This window comes from Nicotiana tabacum, chromosome 22 (genome assembly GCF_000715075.1).
Source record: "Nicotiana tabacum cultivar K326 chromosome 22, ASM71507v2, whole genome shotgun sequence".
NCBI classification, from domain to species: domain Eukaryota; kingdom Viridiplantae; phylum Streptophyta; class Magnoliopsida; order Solanales; family Solanaceae; genus Nicotiana; species Nicotiana tabacum.
Window position 1 is genome coordinate 43,389,263 of NC_134101.1, and position 6,000 is coordinate 43,395,262.

The 6,000-nt window shown below is 35.0% G+C and overlaps 1 pseudogene; it reads left to right on the forward strand.

Annotated features, from left to right (window-relative positions):
* Positions 1 to 5,209, forward strand: part of LOC107819510 (2-oxoisovalerate dehydrogenase subunit alpha 2, mitochondrial-like) — a 42,814-nt pseudogene extending 37,605 nt beyond the window's left edge.
* The last annotated feature ends 791 nt before the right edge of the window (positions 5,210 to 6,000 follow it).

Here is a 6,000-nt window from a genome sequence, read left to right on the forward strand (position 1 = left end):
ATCAGGAGTCTGGTTATTGGACCCAGAAAATTATAGAAATCGTGATTGAGAACATTACAGAATCACTCTTAATATCAAAGGTACAAGAGACATAGTACAACAACCATATTCGGTAATGGTTCTATGATACCAGCCTCATAAGAAGTTAGTATGAAGCTTCCATATTCGGTAATGGTTATAATAGAGCTTCAAGTTATGGATGTGAATTATACCTATGTGGAAGGGAGGTCATGAAAGAGATAGAAGATGTGATGTCTCGCTTGATGTTTCAGAATAACACAAGAAAATCTATGGTGCAAGCAAGTTAAAAGAATGTTGCGAGTAATATAAATAGATATGTATAGGTCGCAAGTTAAAGTATGGGAAAGCGAAAAAGTTTTAGGAAGACTTGAGTAACGATAAGAAAGGGCGAGTGAGAAGGTGACGAGAATAGATAAGTCCTCAGGATTAAGCCCATGAAAACAAGAGATCTAATGGTTTCTCTAAGTTATAGAAAGCTCAGTATAGCCTGAATGAACTCAAAGGAGTCTAAGACTAATAGCATTTAGAAGAAATGGAATGATGCCCTGGTAGTAGAATAAAGGGTGTAATTGTGATAGATAAAGGATGACGTTTGGGCCTTCGATTGAGTAATGATTTGAAAATAAATAGGGGATTTCATGAATGGTACAAGATTAAAATACCCACATAATATGAATCACATTGGGATTCTATGAAATACGGTTATGGAAGTACAGTATCGCCCTCGGGTGGATCATGAAAATCACTTCTAATGTTCCTTGATGCGTCGTGAACCCTAGCGACAGTGTTACATAAAAAGTTAAGTTATTAATGGTAGATTATAGATCAATATTGAGGTGAATCAGCAATGGATGGATAAAAGTTATAAAGTATGAGATGAGATTAGGCCATCATTCCTAAGATGAACAATAATGAGGAAGCATTAAAGGACTTAGACTTATACATATATGATAAGAAGCAGAAGAGTAACCTGGAGTTTGGTAGCAGACCTCAGTAACGATAAATCGAAGTAAGAGTTATGGTATAATATGACCTACCTAGATGCAGTAAAGTCATAAGAATGGATAACCGGGTCTATGAAATAAGATATAGCAATATTCGTAAGTTCGACAAAGTACCGAGCAAAGAACTTCAGTATACCTATAGATGCCAGAGGGACATCTTATCAAGCTTTGTATATGTTTACAAAGTAAGGCCTAAAGATTGGCTAAAAGCTGGAGGGAAAAAGGAGAGAAAAGTCGCATAGGCGCACTTACAAGGTCAAAGTCGTACAGGCTACATGATAGAAGGTAGCAACAGTTACGAGATTGGAAGGATTCCGACCACAAGTCGTGGTGTGAGAAAAAGGCCTAAATAAGGGAATATCCTAGCCTTTGGATTTATTCACAGAACAGTTTCCTAGATAGAAAGAAGAGTACTAAAGCATTCGGAAGACATAGGTTATGGAAATGATAAGTGCATTAGTCAACATTCAAGGATGATTGTTCCAAAGGGGAGAATGATGTTACATCCCATATTTTCGTACGTGAAAGTACGCCATAAGTAAATTGAGATAAGCTTAGAAATGAGATGTTATATCCCGCATTTTCGTATGTTAAAGTTTCGTCGTAAGTTAATCGACGTAAGTTCAGAAATGAGATTATTTTGAGATTATAAGCATTATGCTATTTCAAACAAGTGATACGCAAATTCATGAAGGTGAGAGAGTAAGAAAATCGAAGAAAATGAATTTCGTCGAAGTTTGACATTTTGAGATAAAATACGGTCCAAGCTACAATACCTCATATTTATGGACTAGTATCATATAAGGTACCACATGACCATGATAGTAGGGTGTATAAAGTGTGTTAAAAGTAAATAGTATTTTAAGTAATTTGAGATAATTGGTTTAATTATTAATTTAAATAGATACTTGTAAGAATTGTCTTGTCCACGTGGGACCATAACAATTAAAGTGATGAAATGACTAATATGTATGCTACGTTGGTGTCACACTTTGGGATAAGAAGGCTTGCTAAGCATTAAAGTTATAAGTGGGGCCTACCAACCAACAATTTTAAAGAATTCATTTGAAACTCTAAGACTTTGGATAAAGTTTAAGGAACATTGGCAGCCTTGCCTTACAGAAATGGTAACTCTTAAGTTCACATAAAAGGTGGCAAAATTTGGAAAAGTCTTTGGCCAAGTATCCCTTATCAAGTGGAGCCCACACCACTATAATAAGGAACCTTTCAAATTTCTTCATTCATTTTAGGAATGAGATTATACGGATCTGCCATGGCAAACATAAATTGCTTTCAACATTAACTTGATTTCTACATGAAAATTGCCTTGAGTTTCAAATGGAGAAAGGCTTCAAAATGGGTAAATGATGAGATCTTCAACAATTCATAATAGATTGTATCTTAGCAACGTGAGTGCTTTAGCAAAATTCATAAAAGACTTCTCAAATTCAATAAAAGTCATATAATATTACAATTAATTCACAAAGAGAGCAACGGGAGTTCTTGGATTTGCAAAGGAAGAATTCACCTAATATCAAATTCACAAGTAACAATCTTCAGCAAAGGAATTCATACGAATTATTACTACGCAATAGCAACGGGATTTGCAATTCTAAGGGAGCTCGGTATAATCTTTCTCAAGGACATCATACGGATTTTTTCCTACTTTGATCCGCCGTTACGTGTTTTCGCAAAAGACGTGTGTTAGAGGGATTGTCAAGAGAATCGACTCAGGTATATTAAGGCTATCGCTTCTTTTCTTTTGGCATGATTCATACGATACAAACAAAACGAGCAAATGCACCACTTTCATAAATGACTTTATTCATAGAAATACTAGAAGTGCCTACGTTCTTGATTCTCCATGTGTCATATTATTCTATCATCTGTTCATGGGTCTCAGAAAATACATGAGTTGATAAAATTTATTTCATGATATTAATCAGAGGTATAATTGTCTTATGACGTTCCGAGAGATTTTATTAACGTACTTCTCATGCATTGCGTTCATTTATACATGTACATTGACCCATGACCAGATGGTGTTATATACGCGTATATATATATATATATATATATATATATATATATATATATGTTATGGGAAAAGGTTACGACATTATATACGCACCACCACCTAATCAACTGGTATACGTTGATGATGTGCCCACAGTGGCCGAGATGATATGATGGGATGCCCTCAGAGGCTTGATGATTTTTGAACGCATATACCTATGCATGGTATGACATTTATACGCATATGCATGACATTATAAATATGAAATGATTCACAGAGCTATTCAGACTTACATGTTGAGTATTTTAATCCATGTTTCTCTATGTCTTTTATTTACTGATTTTTACTCCTTACATACTCGGTACATTATTTGTACTGACGTCCCTTTCTATCCGGGGACGCTGCGTTTCATGCCCGCAGGTCCTAATAGACAGGTTGAGAGTCCTCCAAGTAGGCTATCAGCTCAGCGGAAAGTGTTGTTGCGCTCCATTTGCTCCGTAGTTGGTTATTTGGTCAGTATGATTTGGACATGTATTGATTAGTATGGCAGGGCTTTGTCCCGACCTTTATGATATTTATGTGCTCTTAAAGGCTTGTAGATAAATGTCATGTATACAGATACTTGTATGGCCTTGTCGGCCTATATTTTAAGTATATAAAAGATCACGTTGGCCTTATAGGCCCGTATGTCACATGTATGAGTTTCTATATCAGGTTGAATCGTTCTATGTCGGGTATTCCCTCATGTTTACTCTGGTTATCTCATGACACCCCTTCTGGCCCATTTACCCATGATGATGTAATAAGAAAGATATGTTATGTTGGTACTCGGTTGAGTAAGGTACCGGGTGCCCGTCGCGGCCCATCGATTTGGGTCGTGACAGTAATCAAACGAAGCTCCTGCAATTTTGCTCTCTCATGACTCTGTTATCATGTTAGAATCAGCCATGGAAACACATAAGAAGAGCTAAGCAGAGAAGCAGTTTGGGAATTTTCACTGTTGCATTGTATTAACAAAAAATGATGATGTACAAACTGTATATACTCAACTAAACAACCTAACTTCCTATTTTAATAATAAGATATTCTAACTTTGTGTTAATTACAAATTGACCCCTAATACTAACTAATAACTAATCATTCCATACTTCAATACGTAGCTATATTTTCAGAAAATTATCATTCATAGCTATATTTGAATTTTATAGCAAATCCACTTGTACTACTGAAACAAGAGATCAATTGTTTTGAATTGAAACAAGTAGCCCAGTTGGTTAGACCACTCGCTTAGTAAGCGGAGGTCTTGAGTTCGACTCTTAATGAGAGTATTTTATTTTTCTGTATTTCGCCTTGGTTACAGTAGTTACGAATGGTAATTAGGCAAACTATAGCTACAAATAGTAATTAGGCTATAGTGATTTATGAAAATTCTTCTTTTTTTTTTTCCTCATATAATCTGCCAAATGTTTAGTATGACTTTTTTCTTCTAATTTCTGATATCTTTGGCTTTGATTAGGTATTGGAAGCAATTCAAGTTGCAGAGAAAGTGGAGAAACTGTTAGGACAGAAAAATCAGGTGTCATATGAAAGCTAGCCAAGCAAACCTCGAACAACGATAAATCAAACAATAAAAGAGAAATATATCAAAAGAGACACAAACATTTAACGTGGTTCGATCAACTGACCTACTTTCACGGTGGAGATGAGCAATCCACTTTAATAAAAAAGAATACAAAATATCGAGAGAATAACTTCACGAAAAGGCAAACACAAGTGACACACTAACACTTGTCCCGTAAAGTTCTCTCCGTAAACAAGATTCTCAAACCACATATGGCTACATTGTGGATGCTACTGAATGAGAAGGAAGGACCCTCAATTTATAGAAGTCCAAACATTTTCTTACAAGAAAAGGGACTAGCCAAATATGAAAAATTTATAATTTCCTTCTACAAGAAGGAAAACCCAATTATGATAAATATGTTACCCTTTCGTACAACAGATAGAAAAATCAAATATGATAAAAAAAGCAGGACAACACCTAACAGAAACCTCATTTGGTGACGTTTATGACAAAATGGCATCAAATCTGCACGAGCAAGAGAAGTTTATTAGAGATACTATTAAAAGATACCCAAAAGATTATCCTTCTGACGTGCCTGTATAGTCTATTTCGTCTGATTTTCATATGTCAAGATTATAATCTGTAATAGCTATGGTTTTTGTGTATTGTAATTATCAAAAGAAAATCTGAAATTGGACGGGTTGTCCACGTTTAGCTACTTTGCATTTATTCACCTATGTATATGGAAGTTGTTGCGAGTTCTTACCCTCGTCTTCTTGATATTTTCTCATTTTGTATCTTAGCTTCTAGATTAATATCGCCTCAAACAAAAATTAATTAAAAATTATTTGATAATTCAATAAGGTATTACTATAAAATAAACTACAGAACCGAAATTCAATGGAGTCAAGTGACAGATAATTTTTAAAATCTTGAGGGGCTATAAAAATTAATATTCCTATGTAAAGGAAGTACTCCCCTGGTTGCTTTTATGCAGCATGGATCTGACTGCAAGATAAACTATATACGATCTTTAACAAGTGTGAAGCTATGTTGGCTAAGGGTGGTCAACTGACTCCCCTGGTTGCTTTTATGCAGCATGGATCTGACTGCAAGATAAACTATATACAATCTTTAACAAGGGCGAAGTTATGTTGGTCAAAGGTGGTCAACTAAATACCCTTCGCCGAAAAATTATACTACGTATAAGGTAAAATATTAGTTATTATTGATTAAAAAATAGACTTTGAACATTCTTGCATAGCCCACTGGCAAAGAGTGTTCAAAATTTGAAACCCTTATTGAATTTCCTGAATTCGCCACTGATCTTTAAGTTGATTCCAGAGGTTGATTTAATATTTGAAGGTAAAATTAGTGATATATATATATATATA